The 20,589-nt window shown below is 40.6% G+C and overlaps 1 protein-coding gene across 4 annotated transcripts in view; it reads left to right on the top strand.

The window, feature by feature from the left end:
• The window catches only part of TENM2 (teneurin transmembrane protein 2), a 1,518,527-nt gene that overhangs the window by 855,286 nt on the left and 642,652 nt on the right, over nucleotides 1-20,589 (top strand). For 3 of the 4 annotated variants that reach the window (XM_085591001.1, XM_085591002.1, XM_085591000.1), the window contains one exon: nucleotides 9,540-9,590. The exons of the other annotated variant lie outside the window; for it this stretch is intronic. The gene's annotated coding sequence lies outside the window, so the exon portion shown is untranslated. The remainder of the gene's footprint in view (nucleotides 1-9,539; nucleotides 9,591-20,589) is intronic. 4 annotated transcript variants of the gene reach the window in all.

The following is a 20,589-nucleotide window of genomic DNA, read 5'->3' as shown; positions in this document are numbered from 1 at the left end:
TGCCAAGTTTGTTTCCACAGCCCTAAGTCTGCAATTGCTTCATCTTTCGTTCTGCTCATAACTGACTTCAGCTCTATTTATTCCCAGTAAAGCCAATGGCAGTGCTCCATCCCACTAAATGGGGGTATATTTATATCAGAATTCATGATAAACAATTATTTTGGAATAGTTAATAAAGAAATGAACATTAGAAAGTGCAATCACAGATTTGAAAAATTCTACATTGATTATTGATGAGTTGTCTGATTAGAACAAGAGTGTTATTTGTCCTTTACTTGGCATGGTGGAAGAAATAAAAAGAGCAGCCCTATTTACCTGGAAAAAAAATATTTGAATAAGCTACATGAAATGGTTATTTAATAAGAAATTAAATGTAGTATAGACTTTGTGCATTTTAACCAATTTTGAATGTAGGTTTTGTGAGCTTTTACAAACTCATACCTGCCACATAGTAAGTGGTTGTATTGAAAGAAATTGTACTTGGAATTAGAACTGAAATGTTATGCTTGTGAGATCATATTTCCTGGCCTTAATCTGGCACTGAGTAAGGCTTTGGGTTTTCTTTTTAGTTTTTCTTTTTCTAGCCAGGGAATGGCAAGGAATTCTCTAACATTCTGTAGAATGTTTCACAGCATAATACCAGCTTTGTGTCACACACCCTGGCTGATGCTTTTTATTTTCTTTCTCTTTGAGAATGCTGGGACATGCCACTGCTGGGCTCCTGAATTTGTCATTGGAAAACATCCTAACAAAAATTTCAGTTCACAGAGCAGGGTCTGTTTTATTTTAGATTTGTGTAGAAGCAAACAAATTACAAGTATTTTAATAAAGGCAGTAGTGATAGCTCAGGAATAAGGTTTAGACTTCATGTCTGTGCCAGGGAGTACATTAGTGAAAAAATAAAAGCATGTGAAATGGCATGCTACTGACATGAGCTGATTATGATAATGCCTTAGTACAAATTTTTGAAAATCAGACACTATAAAAATATACCATTAACTTTATGTTAATAAAATATTTTGCTTGATGCCTTTTAAATTATTCATTTGAAGTAGTCTAAAAATATAAAAGAACTCTTATTATCATTCAATTTACATGATTACTTTAAGTTCACTTTTTTGGTTTAACATAAACAGAGTATAAAATCCCCATCAAGGTTTTAGAGATTTAAAATGTATCATTTTTATGCAAAAATTGGAGTCTGTTAGGATGTTAAGGTTGTCATTAGTATAAATATAGCTCCAATTTCTGATTTGAAACTATTTTACACATAGAAATTAGTGCGTTTACTGATTTGTCTCATTATTTATACTTTGATTATTCATATACTCTTTTGAAAAACACAGTTTTACAAAACTAAAGCTAAAAAACCATAAACTGACTTAATACTGCTATAATCCTTTCTTGTCAGTAACACAGGAATCAAGGGAGCCATGGAAGGACGCATTTGGCTTATTGAATATGGGAGTTGTTATTTTTTAGGTAAGCTGAGCTTTCTCTGACCAGTGGCATTAATCCAAGTGCAGCTGAGGCACACTAGGATTCACCAAAAATTTCTAGTGGGGCAGAATTTTTTTTTTAATAAGGAAGACCTCACCAGCCACAGCAGGGAGGCTGAGAGACCTCGCTGCATCGTCTGCTGATGGCTGAAATTTGCAGGTGTTACCTGCTCCTCTGCTGTCTCTGATGGTGTGAGATCACAGATTCAAACAACTTTCTGACATTTGGGATTGCTGGTGTTTCCTAAAATTGGTGACAGCTTCTAGAGGCTCAGATGACTTTTTTTGTTTTGTTTTGTTTTCCCTTCTATTTCTATTTGACTGTGAAGTCTATTTCCTTTGGCTATAAAGACAATTTTAACAGCACAGACTCGTCCTCAAGCTGCCGAGAGTGATTTGTCCATCTCCAGGAACTCTCAGTGCCTTCAACACCAAGGGTCCCCCCCAGGCTCAGCGAGGGCTGGGAAAAGGATGGTGCTTGCAAAAGCCAACTCTCAGCACTGGCTTTTGTAGAATAAAGAGAATTTTATTTGGGACTTCCTGCAGAGAGCTGTGTGCACAGAGGATTGGGAGGCTGGGGAGATAAACCTTGGCACTGGAGTGAGGCCACGAAATGAATAAGGCAGCTCTGCAGTCATTCACAGGGGAAACGGCCTGAAATCAGCTCAGCCTGCATTGCCATCAGCCAGCATATGCAGGGCATCCTCACAGCTGCTGTGCTCAAGCCTTGTTTGTTGTAGGAGGTCACAGAAAATAGATGGTTTCATTTCTTATTTCTGAGAGTCATCTCTGTTTTCTGTGCTACAGACTTAATCCCCACCAAAGCCACTCTGGCTGAGAAACACTAGACAGTGTTATTTCCCTCTGATTAGCACTTTTTCCCAAATGGTTGTTTAATCTCCATATCTAGGTTAATTTGAAATAGCAACTGAGAACACAGAGACTTCCAAGAAGGAAGGAAATATATTGTACTGCTTTGCTAAAAAATTATCTTCACAAAGTAAAAGCAGTTGGATGAGGTGTTCACTATTAAAAGGCATTTTCCAGGCCTGCTACCATTCACTATATCGGAATTTACAGACAGAAAAAATGTAGTAATTCCTAAAGGGAGGTCCAGAAGCAAGATCTTTTCTTTCTTTCAACTCAGAAGTCATCTTATGGTGCATCATATCAGGTCATGTCAGCCAAACAGGGACATGGTTTAGTGATGGCCTTGGCAGTTCTGGGTTAACATTTGGACTTGGTGATCTTAAAGGTCTTTTCCAACCAAAGGGGTACTATGATTATTCCCTGTTATACCAGTTTGGATCCATCAGCAATTTTTTAAAAAAAATTGACATCATAGGAAAAAACACCAGAAAACTTCAGCATGTAATACCTATTTGCACATTCAGTTTTCACCTTGCATTGTACAGCTGTCTTAGCCAAGACTAAAAAAATGCTAAATTTGGTGCTTGTACAGTACATAACCCTACTTAGCTGGAGAGAAAGCAGGGTGTTATGCAACAAAGAGTGATTTTATGTTGTGCATTATCTTCTAGCTTCAGGAGTTCTTTAAAATTTGATTTCATTTCTTTTTTAGCTCTTATTTTCTTTGTTACTTTATTCTCCTTTTCTTTTGGTCAGCTCTCACAAGGCTCACGCCAAGGTGTGAAATGCTCAGCATTGTTTTGCAGCAGTATTTGTCTCTCTGGGAGGAATCAGAGTTTGTTTCACTGGCAACTCTGAAATCACCTCTGGGTCTGTCATGTGGTTAAGCTGCAGATGGTTTGCATGAGTTGCTTGTTTGAGCTGCATGAAATGTCCCTCTGGACTCTGCTGTGATTCTGAGGAATATATGCACTATCAGTCACATGAAAACCAATCCATGTTTTACTTTTCTGTGACATTAATCCTCACTAGCCATAGGTCTGGTTGTACAGTTCAGCTGCTTCTTCAGGTGAGGGGAGAGGCACTGGTGGGATGCCATAGGGACCTGCAACAAACCTTTCACAGGCATCACAGCCTGCTTTAACCTCAGGAGATACCACTGCAGATAGTCAGGGATGGATGGGGAAGAAAATTCTCACACACAAGTTGATGTCAAGTTTCATATTGGAAAGGAAACTTTTTTCCCCTCAAAGGATTGCCAATACAAGGAGGTTTCACATAAGCACAATAAGTAGTTTTCTCCTTTGCAGTAGTTTTTAAAGGATGAATTCTCTTTTTCAGAGGAGCATATATAAAACAGATGCTGTGGTGGTCAGGCTGCTTTTCTTCAGCATGGTAACATTTTTATAGGCAGCCATGCTTGATGTGAAAGCCACAGGCAATGCTGCAGCTTGCTGCTGATGGTTTGTCACTCATCGAGTGTCCCTGGCACAATTGATGTATATGCAAACACAACAGCTTGTCATGCCACTAGATATTTTAAATGTCAAAAACTCTGGTTACCCTGTACAACAGCAGAGGATTACAGTGCTTGCATGGCATCATGGTTCAGAGAGAAATTACACAGCAGATGAAACAATAGGAATGTTTCACACTGAAAATACGGAATACATTGAGGAGGAGGGGTTATTGTCTTGATTGTCTTTATTGTTTTTAATTGTCTGGCTCCTTAACGGTGTTCAGTTATCATTTCAGGGGCCTCATCTCTAGTTATTGTTACCTTAAGACAACACATTGTGATTAGAGACAGCAGCTTTCAAAAAGTTTGTTATCATTTAAATGCTGAATGACCACACTTTCAAATATTCTCATTATGTGATATAGTGACCACTTTTAAATGTCTGGAGAGAAATTCCAGAAGGAGCCACTTAAAGTGCTAAGTCCTTCTGAAAATCTCCCATTTATTCTTATCAAATTTCAAAATCTCAGAATACACAAATTTGTTACTCAGAGTGATTATTTAGCAGTCTCACCAATTTTCAAATTAAATATATTCTATGCTATTTCAAAATTGCCGATTAATACTTTAGATTGCAGAGGCTGTAACTCTAACTGAATATTGGAATTTGACATAACATGAATAGATGGTCAGAACAGGAGGACGGAAGGCTAGACTGGACAAACTCTGGCTAAATAAGGTGATAAGGCTAAATAAGGTGATAACTGAGCTACAAACATATCTGAGGTTAATTACACTTGAAATTGTCAGTCTTAAGTTGTAGATGAGATGCAGAAGTGTTTTACTAATGAGTTGGTTTCAAGAAGAAATAATGTCTTTGGTGTGAAAATCTGGAAGCCAGCCTTGTTGCAATAGCTGGCCCTCCTACCTTTAAAAAAGTACTTTTCATCCTGTGGCACAACACTCAAATTGCAAGACTGAGAGATGCATTTCTGCTCATTGTCATGCAAGAACCAACCCCATGCCACAGTCTGTGTGTCACAAGGGAAGCTGTGGTCAGCTGTCACACCTCGGTGGTGTTTTGGTGAGAGAATGTGAAATCATGGGCTCTGCAAATTACAGGATGCAAACATTGCATCGTATTTCTTCCTTCTCTTCTAGGAAGTTGCAAACTAAAGACAAAATAAGAGTTTCTGCATCTCTTTGTGAAGTAGAAGTTGCTAACTTGAGCTGTTTCGTTTGTGAAAGGGGCGTGGGGGGTGCTTGGAAGTGTTCAGCTTTGTGTTCCTGGGGAGTCACTGTTTGTAAAGGCAGAGCTGGGATATCAGCCTGGGGGTGTCACAGCCCTGGGGTGTCACAGCCCTGGGGATGTCACAGCCCTGCTGGGGTCACAGCCCTGCTGGGGTCACAGCCCCTGCTGGGGTCACAGCTCTAGGGTGTCACAGCCCTGGGGATGTCACAGCCCTGGGGTGTCACAGCCCTGGGGGTGTCACAGCCCTGGGGTGTCACAGCTCTGGGGTGTCACAGCTCTGGGGGTGTCAGAGCTCTGGGGGTGTCACAGCCCTGGGGGTGTCACAGCCCTGGGGTGTCACAGCCCTGGGGTGTCACAGCTCTGGGGGTGTCACAGCTCTGGGGGTGTCAGAGCTCTGGGGGTGTCACAGCCCTGGGGTGTCACAGCCCTGGGGTGTCACAGCTCTGGGGTGTCACAGCTCTGGGGGTGTCACAGCCCTGGGGGTGTCACAGCCCTGGGGTGTCACAGCTCTGAGGATGTCACAGCCCTGGTGGGGTCACAGCCCTGGTGGTGTCACAGCCCTGGTGGTGTCACAGCTCTGGGGATGTCACAGCCCTGGGGGTGTCACAGCCCTGGGGTGTCACAGCCCTGGGGTGTCACAGCTCTGGGGGTGTCAGAGCTCTGGGGGTGTGAGAGCTCTGGGGGTGTCACAGCTCTGGGGTGTCACAGCTCTGGGGTGTCACAGCCCTGGTGGGGTCACAGCCCCTGCTCCCCACGGGGTGACCGTGGGGCTGGAGCAGTGCTCACAGCTCGCTCTGGCCCTGGGAGTCTGGAACTCTTTGCCAATGGCAGCTTCCTTCTGTTTGTGTGGAAATTGCTCAGCTCTGACATTTGTAGTGTGATTGTTGCTCTGCTTAGGTCCTTCCCTGATCTATTGATCTGTGCTTTCTTTTCTGCTAACAAGGTATTCCATCCTCATTTATAAATACTTGAAATTAGCAAAAGGTATCACCATAATACTTTGGTATAAACTGGGATTTACAAATTGCTGAAAGGTCATAAAGCCTGTAGGAACAAAATGTGTTCTGGCTGGCAATCCTGGCAGTGTTCATCCAGAAGGAGAGGTACCTTTCATAAAGCCTAAAGTGTGGGCTCATGTTCTGAATTTGCTTTCCCCTCTCATTAGCAGAGTTGGGAAAAACGTGAGATTTTACAAAGAGCTGCCTTGCACAGTGCTGGAGAATGCAGGTTTTGATGCCATCCCACACACTTTTGGGTGTGAAATATGCTGGGAGATGATCCCACACTACCTGTGACCAGCTGGGGACTCTCCTGTGCTGTGCTACCACTAAACCAAGCAGGTCTGTCCTGAGGGAGGAGCCCTGTACTTCCCTCCTCTGCATCATACAGAAGTGTAGAAGAGCAGATCATGTAGAAATGAAACAGTTTATCTGTCTAAAATATATTAAATATGATTTCTACAGATAATATTGAATAATATTAAATATAACAGTAAATCCCAAGTCAGTTTTTAATTTATATGGACTTGTTTAATGATATCTTGCAGAAGTTATACAGATGCAGGTCAAGGTGGCTATATTTTTTTTTAATGTCAGCACTCATAAAATTCAGTGGCAACTTCTGAAAATGTTTTGGGAGGTGTAGTCCATCTCTCAGTTGGTACATGTCTGTACTGCCAAGAATAATGAAAGATGTATTTTTTTCATATTTGCCAAGGAAAGAACCAGAAAAGCACTCAATAGTGAGCAAATTATTTCCATGCTAAATCCCATACCTTATCCTTCACTTCATTTGGAGAAGTGAAATTTCTCACTCATGAGAGACCAGGCTGTTGGGACTTACAAAATCTGTGCTGATCATGACGATAACAGACTGTGCAATACATGGAAAAATATTTTGCCAAGAAGTTCGCTAGCAAAAAAGTTTTGCTTTATTTATAAATTTCAGACCTAAACCACTACTAATGTTCTCTTAAGAGAAGAGATCCTGACTGAAATATAATATGGATTTCTTCAAACAACACAGAGGGTTAGGACAGCAGGGGAAAAGAGAATTTTTACAGGAACTATTTATTTATTAACCAGGGCACATAGCTGGAAATGGATCAGGCATGCTGGCAGATCATCAAGGATCATACAGGAGTTTAACATGGTTTGACATTTTTCTATAGGATTCTGTTTCATAACTTTCATATATTGCGAAGTAGTTGTTGATAGCTGCCATAAAGGAAGAGTGACTTTCGAAGCAGCAGAAATTAACAGCAATATGCAAAAAATATCAGAATTCATTTTGGATGTCAACAAGAATAATGAAAAATGAGAATGAATGTATGAATAAAACTTCTTATTGCTCTTTAAAATAGCTATAACTTTTAGAGACACTTGGAAATGTAGAGAATACTAGACTGTTGGCTGTAAAATATTCTAAAAGTTATTTTCATCATCTTGGACTCACTTTGGTAGCTCTGTCCCCTTTTGGAGAAGTGTGGCTGCACATAGGATTGTCCTTTTTCAGATTCTCATTCCTCCAGAAAGAATATGTGTTAATATTTAGTCATATTTGCAAGTTGCCTACTCTCACAAATGGGGGTTTTAATGTCACTCAAAAGGGGGGAGTGGGGATGCACCACCACACCTACCCAAGACCTGCTGGTGTTTGAATTTTCATAGGACATTCTTTTATAAATGACAGATTCACAAAATGTCTCACTAATTGTAGGTTTGGTTTCTGAATGTATCCTGGCTACTCCTAGTGCAATGTGTATTCTGTTGTAAATAAGATTCTGCTTCCAAGGCCTGTCCCCCAGGCCATAAACAATGGATTATGTCCATTGAAAAATTAGCTACCAAACATTTAGCTACCAAAAAAAAAAAATGGACAATAAATACCTGCTTGCTTTTCAGGTTGTTTTACCTTTCCTTTCTTCTTTTCTTTCTTAAACTGTGACTGAATTTCTCATGGTTTATTCTTCACCTACCCCTAATGTGCTTCCATATTTTAATTCATTTAAGGCTACTAAAATTACTGACTTACACAGTGTTCAGAATTTTTAACTGAACACATTGAGCAAGTCTCTGCTTGAATATATAACTGAACATATACTGCTAAACCAGCAGCACTCAGCTGAGTGTAATAGCCAAAAATGACTTGTGCAGTCACAGTTCATGAAGTCTTGTTCATTTGATGAGGAAACCTTCATCATGAACTTAATGCAAGAGAAATCTAGGCTGTTCAACATCACGAGTCCCTTAAATGCACTCTGAGGCAGCATCTGATTCTTTAACTGTCCTACAGCCTGTACCAGACTCGAATTGTTGCACTCACATGTGCTCAGTTTCTGCTTAGGATTTCCACTCCATAAATATGGATTTAGCTTATATATAAACTGTCTACAATTTTTGTTCTTTTTGACCTTTTTTTTCAATTTGAAATTCTTAAGTGTGTTGAGGAAGAAAACTGACTTATGATGAGCAGAGTTACTTCAATTTAACTTTCTGTTGTTATCTAGTTGCCTGCAAGTCCATTTGCAAGAGCAGTAGTTTAACTGTTAACTGGATTTTTTAAACAGGTGTGTGTATGCTCTGTGTGTGTGTTGAGAAAAAAATTAAAGTCCTCATCCCAGTTCTCGGAGAACTCCTGTAAATATTCATCTGACTCAGATGGCCGAATTTTTCACACGTAAAGATTCATCAGAAACCTCATGTAATCTCTTAAATTCCTCTGTAATATGTCAAAATTATTTTTGCTACCAGAAAATTTGCTGATCCAAATCAGAATCATAGATATTTATCCTTAATAAAGTGGCACTAAAAATTAATGTTATTAAAATATTGTGACTTTGCAGGGGATGATTATTTTAATGAGGAAAAGCAGAAAAACTACCCCCTACCTCCATGTTCAGTTTACAGACTCTCTTTCTTTAGATGAAGTATTTTGCTCTGTTAAAAAAAGATCATTTTTCTAAAAATATAGGAAGGAAAGAAAATGGTCAAAACCCCAGCTATTATTATATGGGTAGCTAGACAGGGGAATCAAATTCCTACAAGTGCCCAAGTTTTTTATTAAAACTCCAAATATCTTTTCTATTTAGATGCACATAAAATAAACAGCACATCAAATTTAATACATATATATAATCGATGATCTGAGATAAACTGTATCCTTTATTCCAAATTTTTAAGCATTATTCTCATTTATAATTGTATTCTCCATTGTGAGGCAAACACAATAGGAATTCTCATATTATTAAAAAAATAACATATAAAATCTGGAGAACAATTATTCACTGTAGTTGCCTGTAATCTTCCAGAATCTTTTTCCTTTTGTGCAGATACTCCCTTAAAAGTACATTAATAAAGAGTAAATCTAAACAAGATAAGAAGAGAAAATTAGAAGCGTTCTCAATACATTTTCTTTCCCACAGCCGGAATTACAAAATAATTTTGTTTCTTTTTTTCAGTTCTTTGCTGTTGCCCAGCCAACACCTGAGGGATCACAAACAAACCTTGGAGTAAGTAATTAAAATTCAAAGCTCCAGCATTCAGTTAGTTTTTACACTTTCTTTTGCTTCCAACTAGCTAGGAATTTTCCAGACAAGCTTTTAATTAACAGGTGAGCTTAACTGATATGTGAGTTTTCTTTGAATGGAAAGGATATCAGTGAGAAGTATGGCAGGACTCTTTCATACTCACAGTTTAAGACCATTAGTCTGTTTGCACATTGATGAATTTTTTTTAGCAAATAAATAAAACTGAAAATACAAGTATTGGGAAGAGCTGAGGCAGAATTTAATAGAATTATGTTGATTTTCATAGCAACTCCTCAAAGGAGAACTCTACCTCAGTTCTGACAGCTTAGCCTGTGGTCTGGAATAAGACACAAGTAATGAAAATTCATAGGCACCTAAGCAATCTGTTTTGCCTAAATGAACCTAACATGATTTCCTTAGGTTGGATCTAATTTCACCTAAGTTTGCCATCTAAAACATAGGTGACCACTGTTCCAGCAGGTGGAGATTCAGAGGGGTGTTGAATCCACCTGAAAATGAGAATAACCACCTCCTGTATGTGGCCAAAAGCTTGGCTGCAACGTGCCTTTATACCTATAAGTATTTATTTCTTTGGATTTAAACATGAGCAATGATTGCCACAACAATGTTGTCGTCAAATACATAAAATTTGAGGTTCAGACAAGAACTTCAGAACTCAGCCACACATCTAATTACCAGAACACCCATCTCTGTGCACTGACCAGCCAGGGTGCACGCCTGTCTTTTCTTCTAAAACAGATGGTGCTTTCAGCGTGCTGTAAGGTCACCAAATTCAAGCTGTTACAACCCAAAAACCGACTCCAAAGTTCTGCAGCTCTCACAGAGATGGCTTTGCCAAGCTCTGCTGTAGTGTGCAGGAGCTGGTGCACTGGGCACAGTGGTGGCAGAATGTCACCGAGCGTCCGGGAGGCTGATCTAAGTCACTGCTTGGGGCTGGTCCAAGGATTGGAGAGCAAAGGCTTAAAGCCACCTTCAACTTCCCAGGAGCTGAATTTGGCATCATAATTCCTACCCAAAGAGCTGGCTCAAAGCTTTATGAAATTGTAGAATATGTGAAAGCAAGCTGTGAAGATTTAATCCAGATAATATCACAGTGGTATAACGATGGGCTGGGGTAGCAACTGGGAGATTTGGCAGGGGCTGAGTTGCAAAATGGCCAGCATTTCCTTCTTCAGGATTATTATTTCTTTGTTAAAATAAAGGATAGGTTGTTAAAACAAATATTTTCAAAGTATTTCACTGTATACTGAGCAGTGAGCACTGCTGTACACTGAGAAACAAATTAATGAATCAAACATTGCAGCACTATCCACAGGGGCTCGTTTAAAAGCAAATGCATGACAGAACTGGAAACCAGCTTAAATGCAAATGAGCGAATGTGATGAAATCTGTAATGTTTGATTCATTAATTTGTCTCTCATTGTACAGCAGTGATCATTGTTTAGCGTGTGCTACTAATGAAAGACCTTTATAGGCAAGGATTTCCAAATTTATAGATGAGCTTTAAGAGAGTTCTGTCACAAAATCCTTCATGGCCATGAGATTCTTGCATCTGTACTAATTAGTTTTTAACAGAAGAATTTAATATATATATTAGTTTTCTTGTTATGCAGGCTAGCAGATGGAAAGAAGGAAAGCCAGCATTATCTGATCCTCTAGTTTTCAAAGGCCACCAGCAGCTAATATGTTTAAAGGAGAAAAATACTGGAAAAACTAAAATCTTGGCTGTGAGATTAAAAGAAAAGCCCTCCTCCCACTCTTTATAAACAATTACTTTCCAGATTTTAATCAACTAATGAAACATGACTGAATCCCCAAAAGGGGTGGAGGAGGGTGGTCGGTGTTATTGTTTCCCTTTCATAGAAGTTAAACTATGAAATGTGAGTCTGACAGATATGATGGTAATATATATTTAGTCTTGCACAGCAGTGACATCAGCCTCTGTTTGTGTGCTCCCTAACTCTCAGCCTGTAGCTGTGACTCCCTTTGCACTTGTTCACATGACTCCAAACTGGGGCAGACAGGAGAGAAAAGTATTATCAAAGTAAACAGCCACTGTAGAGCATATAATGAAATTTATCAATTTAGGTTCCAATGGCAAACAAAATTGTACCTCAGTCTCAGCATTTGCACCCTCATGTGCAGAAATTTGTATAGGTTCCTTCTCGTTTGTTTTTGCATTTTGCTGGGATTCATCCCTGTGAGGATGGCTTTGGTTAGTAAGGATCGCCAGGTGGCATTTTGAGAGTTGGGTGGCACTAACCTCCCAGTACTCCAGGAAAAAAGAAAGAGAGAAGTCTTTTGTAGCAAATCAGCAGCACAGAATAAAAAATTGGCTCAGTTAGGAACCACATTTCCAAGATTCCTGTTCCAAATCTAAACAACATGCACCAGGCCAATCTGTCTATTTATTTCCATTCTGTATTTACAGTGCGGTGACATTTAGGCAAGTACAGTGCTAATTGCCTTGCAGGTACCTCTTGGTATTGACATCTGCAATTAATCACTAAGCAGGCAACTCTGGATTCAAACATTCTGATTTTGATCACATCACCATAGAAATGTGATATATTTACCAGCTCCTGAAGATGTTGTTTTCTGACAGGACAGTTTCTGTTCTCTTGGCTTTTTCTGAGATTGCAAACCAAGATGTCAAATAATGTCTGCTACAAAACAGCTAGGTCTTGGGGGCAGCTGGGGAGGGTTGCATTGTCATTAGTAATGCGAAAATGACTTTCTAAAATAATAGAAAATCTGTTTCTCATGTGCACAGAATTTGGTTTTTACAGCTTACTATATACTGGAGCAAAACAATACACACTTTTTCAATAGTTACCAAAATTATTTGAAAAAGAGGGTTGAAATAGTCATCTAGAAATGTATGAATCATGATAAATATTTCCTGAGTGAAAAGCTTCTGAAGCCTTCTGTCTGGAAGTCTTCTGTCTTTTCTTTTGTTGGCTGGGAAAACAGCAAAGATATAAAAAAGTAAATTCCATGAAAATTTCATTTCTGTTTTCCTATAGCAGTAGACTTCAATCTTCTTTTGCCAAAATCTCTTTTTCCATGTATAGTTTTTCATGTCAGCCAGCTAGTTTTCAGCTTCCCCAGCACCATTAAAACTTCCCTTCTCCACCCTACCTTACTGCAGACCCATGGCACTGTGTATTCTCTCAGGATTCAAAATCATTTTGAAATTTCTAAGAAGACTTTTAGTCCATTACTAGCTAGTTCTGTTCTGCTAAAGACAGTGGCAAAGATCCTCCTTATGTCAATGATTTAGAACAAAGACACAAGAAATCTGTAGTGTATTTTGCATGAAACCATAGCTTTACTTGCTGTTTGGCTTTAATCCAGTTAAAATTTTATTTTGTACCTGTTTTTGACCTTAGAAAACCGGTATTTCATATAATAGCTGCTTCGTCTACCCTTGAACCACTATGACATTTAATTACCTATTGCGTGCTCCTCTTTTGAATGTATTGTTTCCTAATGTCTGCAATTAGAAATACAATATCTGGTGGGTTTGCACCCAGGGCACAGGGGTTGTGGCTTCTCTCTGACACATCAATTGTGCAGTCTGGGGCTGGCAGCAGGATGAGAAGGGCTGAGCAGGGGAGATGCTGTGTCCTCCAGCCAGGGAGGGGAGTGCAGGTGCTGCAGACACACAGCGAGGCAGCAACTGCTGTGCTGCTCAAATATTTGTTGTCTGTAATCACTGAAATGGTTCCACAGCACTGGCATCAAAGGGTTAACAGGTTATAGCAGGGACCTAGAGTAAGTTGATCTTGGTCTTAGTAGGATTTTTTTTGTCTCTCTTTTTTTGTGGTTTTTGTATTGTTCATTTTTGTATTGTTCATTTCTGTCTGTTATAGTAAAGTCTTTGAAGTCGTACCTACCATGCTGGGTTTTTTTCTTCAAAACAGTTTTTGCTTATTTTGAAATTCACAGGTCCGTTGTGGCTCTTATGTTGATAAAGCATTTTCTCATGGTTATGTTTATTTCCATTTGTGGATCTATTGCTTCTCTCCTGAATGTTGTTCCATTTCTTAGCAGCCTCTTTTCACCATCTCTTTTAGCATGTCCAATCCTTTACATCAGTCTTTTGGAGGGTTTAATTCCTCAATTCTTCCTCTGATGGTATCAGACCTGTTTATGTTACCAGGCACAGCCAAAGAATTATAACTTGTATGGCCTGTTCCGCTTCATGCACATGTTTATTAGGAAGCTGGTAATGTTGTAAGAAGTTGCAGTAGCCATTGCCTGATGCAGTGTACAAAAATTACAGTGTAGTAATTCAAAAATGTGTTATCTCAAAAGAAGGTTGTTCTTAGGAACTTTGACTTGATTCAAGCTACAGCAAGTGGCTTTAGCTAGTTAGAGAAAACTTTTTAAACTTTCTTCTCTTAGCTAATTTTAGGTACTGTAGAAGCTTTACAAACCAAAAGGTGTTGTTGCTAAACAACTGAACTGACTACTTCACAAGCCGCTAGAGACTTTATTTTAGCATTATCCAAAGTGTTTCCACTGAACAACAAAATGTTGCACTTTTCTCTTTAGTGACATTCTATTTTAATGTTACATAAAGTAGCTTTCAAAAGGGACAGTCACTACTTCTAGTGCACAGTCCAAGGACACTTTTAGTTTTTCCAAGTGTTTATGAAATAGCTTTGTAGCTTATGTATAGACATGAGAAAACAAACTGGAGATAACAGAAGAGACTTAAAATTTAAAAAATGTTACAGTTCCTTAAAAGTGTTTCCAAGGCCACCAACCTGTATGTTTAATACCTTGGAAGATATCTGGATGGTTTGAAGGCTTTGAGGTGGTTACTGCAGCACACCACAGAGCAGCATCCCGTGGCAGCAGCAGGAGGGATCTCTGAGCTCAGGAGTGGGTGAGCTCAGGAGCCCAGGGCTCCTGGCAGGGCTGCAGGGCCTGTGTGTAAAAGGGGTTCTGTAAGGCTGGTCACACAGGGGCCCAAGTGGCAGAGTGGTTTATTAGTTTTATTCTTGTCATTCTTAGGGATTCTGCACTAAACAGACTGAAGTATGTGAAGAAAGGTTGAATGGGTAGTTTTCTCAAAGTGTAAATAAAACTGGAACAATTTTTAATTTAAAAATATTTTTTTTTTAAATTGGAGCTGATCGGTGAAAGATGATGAGTAATATCTAAACCCTAGTGAGAAATTCTGCTGTCATGGCCACCTTCTCCCTATCCATGAGCTTTGACATAAGGAAAAAATCCTTACTCTAGGGGTAGTCCAGTCCTGGAGCAGGCTCCCCAGAGAGGCTGTGGAGTGTCCATCCCTGCATTCTTTCAAGACTGGAATGACCCCTGTGTTGAGCTCAGGGTTGGGACTCCCTTGGTCTCACCCAGCTTCAGTTGTTGTCCTCTCCTGTGTTTGCAACACATTGGCTGTGCTGCCTTTTCCAGCAGGGAATTGCTCAGAAACAACAGCCTTGCTCAACTCCCAGCCAGCATCTTCCCATGAATGAATCTCCAAGTATCTGTGAGAGGAGCTACAGGTGGTTTGGGTGATAACTGGGACAGAAGGAGCTGAAAGCACTTGTAAAAGGTCACCATACAGGCAGTTGCAGGGCTGGTGACAGCCAACAAATCTGCTGCTCCCCAGAGCTGCTCCCTCTCTCCATGACACACTCTCATGGGATTGCAGAGGTGCATGGAGGAGTGTCCCTGAGCCCATGGAGTCACAATGTGCTGGAGACCCAAAAGGAGAGCAGCTCCTGAAGCATCCTCCTGTGACTTCTCAGCAGGCCGGATTGGTTTGGGGCAGCATCAGGCTGCCACACAGACTGGTTCCTCTCATGGGCTGTTCTGGGAACATGAGCCCACTGCACCATACCCAGCTCTGTGTCCTGGATTTCCTGATGCCATTCTATTTTTGTGCTCCTATAATGCAGAGGTTATTAGATGTTTTTAAATTATATTTTACATAAAAACTTCTGAGAAAACGTGGAGCCCCCAGTACTGAAGCTCTCCTGTCTGTCAGAGGAAGCGCAGGAGCCAGTATGGGTCTCTGAACCAGTCATCTGAAAAGCCTAAACTGCATAAAAAACCCTCAAAGTGAAGTTCACTGTGCAGTACATAAAACTAGATGAGCTGTAGCACCTTACCACAGTATTCTTAATGCTTCTGGATATTTCAGGAGAATGTACAGGAGCTACCTTGGGACTGTTCCCAAACTGAGTGTGTGCTCACAGCAAGTGTGCCTGTATTACAGTGAGTTATGTTTGGTGTATGGTGCTTCTTAGAAGTTGGTTCCACCCTTTGTGTAAGTTATGGGTGTTATTAGCAACAGAAATTGATCCCCTGAAAGCAGCAGAACATGAATAGAGCACTTCTGAAGACTCATTACCAGGATAAGCTAATACAATGTATTATGTTTTGTAATGGATTCTCTTATTTAATTTTTAAGTTCTACATAGTTGATCAATCAAAAAGCACTAGTACCGTCCACTTTCCTCTTGTGTAAAATTTAATTTAATATTTGTGAAGAATCTTTAAGAAATAACATCATGAACTGCAGTAAATATTAAGGACATTGTAGAGAAAAACCTCAGAGACTTTCTAGCTAGTTAACTGGTCTTTCTTTAGACCCGAGTTTCCCCTCTGTGCTGTAGAACACAGGACTAAACCAATTTGGTGTTTAATCCCTAGAATATGCTGTGAACCTCACCTGTCTGTTTTTGTGCCAGTGTTTACTTGACTATGACTACAGATGGGAAAAATTGAATAGTAATAAGTCTCTCGCTTCCATTTGATATGTGATTTTTCGATGGTTTATGCTTATTTCCATATATACATTTGCCCAGAACTAGTCTTTAAAATTACTTTTTACTTATCTTCATGACTCTAGACTTTGAAGTAATACTTCAATGACAGCTGAACTGAGACATTTTAACAGGGTCTGAACAGAGCTCTCGGTATTCTGTGCCATGCTAAAGAACTCCTTCTCTCTTGGAAGTTTTATCATGTAGGAGGCTATTAAAGGTACGAGTTTAGGCTGAGGCAGGAATAAATCCTGGTCGTGCTGATGATGTCATTGCAGTGGTCAATAAAATACATGGAAGCAAACGCTTCTCATGTTACTAAGATCAGCTAACCAAATCAGGATACACGAGCAATTAACTCTTTAATTAAGATGAATGGATGACATTAGCCCTCCTTAAACCCTGCTCGTCAGCATTTACAAATAGAAAAAGACGGATGTCTCCTTCCCGAGAAATCTAGCTTTTATTTTTCATTCTTTGACAGCATCTCATTCTTTCCACTTTGTAAACAAATTCACTGATGAACACTGCCAACCACAGAGATTTAAACAGCCCTGTTCAATCAGGGCTATTGCTCACAGGTGATGTATATGGATTTAATTTATTTTCTTGGCAAGTTGCATTGAATCTATGTTTCTAATTAGGAAAATATAAAGGGCTTCTGATACCCAAATACCTAAGATCATATGAATTCAGTGAGCATGACATGTTAGAGGCCACATAATTAAGTACTATGAAACTTCTTGCCTTTGAAATGCATTATTATTTCTGACAAAGGTGTATGTGTAAACTGAAGAAATAAAGTACCAGTTCTCTGTCCTTGAAAATCAGAATAATCTGTCTGGAAGGAGATAGATTACCTCTCCCTGCTTTTAATACATACATTGCAGTATATTTTTGGAAACATTCAAATTTCCCAATGATTGAAATGTTTTTGCCCTCTTGTTATCCTAGAAAATTGCAGGTTTCCCACTATTAAAGTCAATTTATTGCTACTTTCTATTTAAATGACATATGGTGCATGTGTAAATTCTGGAAAGAAGTAGTCTTTTTTTCCTGCTACCTGTATTCAAATAGGTTACCCTCACATGTGGGACTCAGATTGGAATCAACATAACTGTTGAAAATAGGAATTTATTAGTGTTTGCGTTATGTTTTCAGGTACAACTTTTATATGTATTGATGTTACTGCTGGTAATTTTTGTGAAGCAGAATTTTGTGAGACAATATTAGGATATCACTTTTTACTTCTGTAAGAAGTTCTTTGCTCAGAGTCAGAAATGCTGAGTATGTATTTAACCCCAGCTTCTCTGAAGAACAGACAGTCTATGTGACCTTTCCTCCCACAGCTGCATTCTCAACTAGGGAAAAAAAAAACCCAAGTTCTTGTTTTAGGTGCAGCAAAAAACCAGAAATGTTCTTCCTTAAACATAGATTTTTGCATTGTTGTTGGTTTAACAAGAGTTAAGAATAATTTTGTTTTCAGCTTTCACATACACCCGCATATTTGAAATAGCAGTCCAAAATTTCTTGTAATACATCATCTCTCTGTCCTGGCCTAATGGATCTATAGCCTTCTGTTGGAGTCAGGTGCATGGAATTATTCAGATTATTTTCTGTGGTCTTCTGTTAGCCACAAGCCCCATCCAGTGGGTAATTCTTATGAGATGCTTTGCAAGAATGTTTTAAGGTCCTTTCATTTTTAAAAAAGTAGTTTGAGAAGGTGGAGAGGTACATATAGGAATGAAGAGGGAAGCAGATGGGTTAAGAGTAAGTAGCTGATTACACAGCATGTGACTGTACCAGGATCTAGAGGGGTTGGTGGCAGTCACTGTCCTGGTGGCTTTATACCAGAGCTGCTGCAGGGGGACTTCCCTTTCCTGGTCCAGACGCATCCAGAACTGGCTTTACCTTTGATTAATCTAGCAAAGGAGAATTTAAATTTTGCCCCAATTTAAATAGCAGAAAAGGAAAGGCACAATAGTAGCAGAATATTCTTGATGCCCTTTTCTAGGTTCTAAACCAACAGAGCCCTGTATGAATGGCTCTTTGATCCCTTGGCATAGTGAGGCTATGTGGGACACGGGGGAAGGACGAGACTGGAGGAGCAGGGGTGTCACTGCCTTTGTGTAAACAGAGATTCCCATCCCTTTTGGGGTTACATTTGCCCAGCAGTCACCCCTGCAGTGCAACCACTAACCTGCATAGGCAAGTTCTGGCTGCAGTGTTTTTCCTGCTGCGTGGCTGCTGCCATGCAAGACTGGAATGTGGGGACACAATCCCTGCAAGCTATTTTTGTCATGCTGTCCACATGGCACGAGGCCTGGGAGGACCTGTGATATATTTATGACAATGTGCCTGCAGTACCCCGAGCCTGAGGCAGCCACCCAGCAGTGCTCTCTGCAGCAGGACCCTCTCATCCACCACCAAAACACCCTCACAGAGCAGCTTGTAGCTCTTCCCTGAAAATAGAAGGTGCAAAACTTCCCTACTCAGGGATACCAACACAGAGAAATGTGGTTGAAATGGGGAGGGGATTAGCGGAGGAGGTGGATGATGACAGGGAAATAGCCATCTGTGTTTCAAGCAGATTTTTTGGATTCCTGACAGAAAATGGAATAATGCAGCTATTTGAACTGCCCCATGATTGTCTTACCCACAAGTTCAGTCAAGTGAGATATTCTTTCAAAAAGCTCCAGATGATAAAAAAATCCACACATACAGAGAAAGAATTATGAAGGGCACAAACACAAACTACACAGATTTTATAAGTGAACTCTTGCAGTTATTAAAATGTTTTGGCATCGTAACAGGATAGAAATCTGCAGTTTTGCCAAAACCTGGATGTGAGGCCTGTGTGGAGGTGACAGTGTCACTGATAGAGCAGGGGGAGCAGTTTGGCACAGGGGGCTGCTGACGTGGGCAGAGCTGCCACACACGTCTGTCTGCTCTGGGGGTGTGCTGGGCACAGCCATACATGCTCCTGTCACTCCTTTTGCTGTCTGCTGGAATCCAGACTGATAGATTTTTTAGCAAATATTTTAAAATGAGGAATGGAAACAATGTTTTATGAGTATTAGTAGCTTTTCAGTGTGTCGTATGATGACTTTTCATAATTTTAATGCTTATTCATCATTAGATTTTCTACCACATTCCCATGTTTGGATTACAATTTTCATCATTTTGGGTTTAGAAGGTCTGAGAGGATTGCACTGGGTTGTGAGGATGCTTTTAACCTCCAAGTCAGCCTTCCCTGGGGTTATCCCTGTAGGTCAGTGTCTGTCCAGTGCTGCTGAGTTGGCAGGTTGCCCAAGTGCCATGGCTGTGGTTATCTGTGTTCGTTATTGGCTTTATCACTGATAGCTCAGGTTGAAATACCAGCCAGGACACCAAGCACAGGCTGGGGCAGAGCACAAGCTGGTTCCCTGCCAGGCAGCTGTGCTGGCACGGGCTGGGGACTGCTACCACCTCTGGGTACCTCACTGCCACCTCTGGGTGCTCCCCTGCCACCTCTGGGTACATCACTGCCACTTCTGGGTTCTCCCTGCCACCTCTGGGTGCTCCCCTGCCACCTCTGGGTACATCACTGCCACCTCTGGGTTCTCCCTGCCACCTCTGGGTGCTCCCCTGCCACCTCTGGGTACCTCACTGCCACCTCTGGGTGTTCCCCTGCCACCTCTGGGTGCTCCCCTGCCACTTCTGGGTACCTCACTGCCACCTCTGGGTGTTCCCCTGCCACCTCTGGGTACCTCACTGCCACCTCTGGGTGTTCCCCTGCCACCTCTGGGTGCTCCCCTGCCACCTCTGGGTACATCACTGCCACTTCTGGGTTCTCCCTGCCACCTCTGGATGCTCCCCTGCCACCTCTGGGTGCTTCACTGCTGCTGCCCACCTGCAGCACCAATATGGATTTGGGTAAAATAATTCTCTGTAGTTGTGACTTTGCTTTGAATACAAGTGTTGGTCACTGCTTCCAGCAATGGCCACACCTTCAAGATGAGTTTGAAACATTTGGCCTCTATATCCACAAAACCCTGTCCCCAAAGTGATGCTCACTCCTAGGGGCCTGGCTTGGAAAGATGTTCTAAAGAGGAATTTATTTCTTTGCTGTCTCAATCTGAAGTCATTCTGCTCCTTGAAATCTTAATAGAAAAAAAACATTGGAA

The sequence above is a fragment of the Lonchura striata genome, chromosome 13, assembly GCF_050655825.1.
Source record: "Lonchura striata isolate lonStrDom1 chromosome 13, ASM5065582v1, whole genome shotgun sequence".
NCBI lineage: Eukaryota > Metazoa > Chordata > Aves > Passeriformes > Estrildidae > Lonchura > Lonchura striata.
The sequence above is the reverse complement of the archived record's forward strand: the minus strand, read 5'-3'. Positions and strand labels throughout refer to the sequence as shown.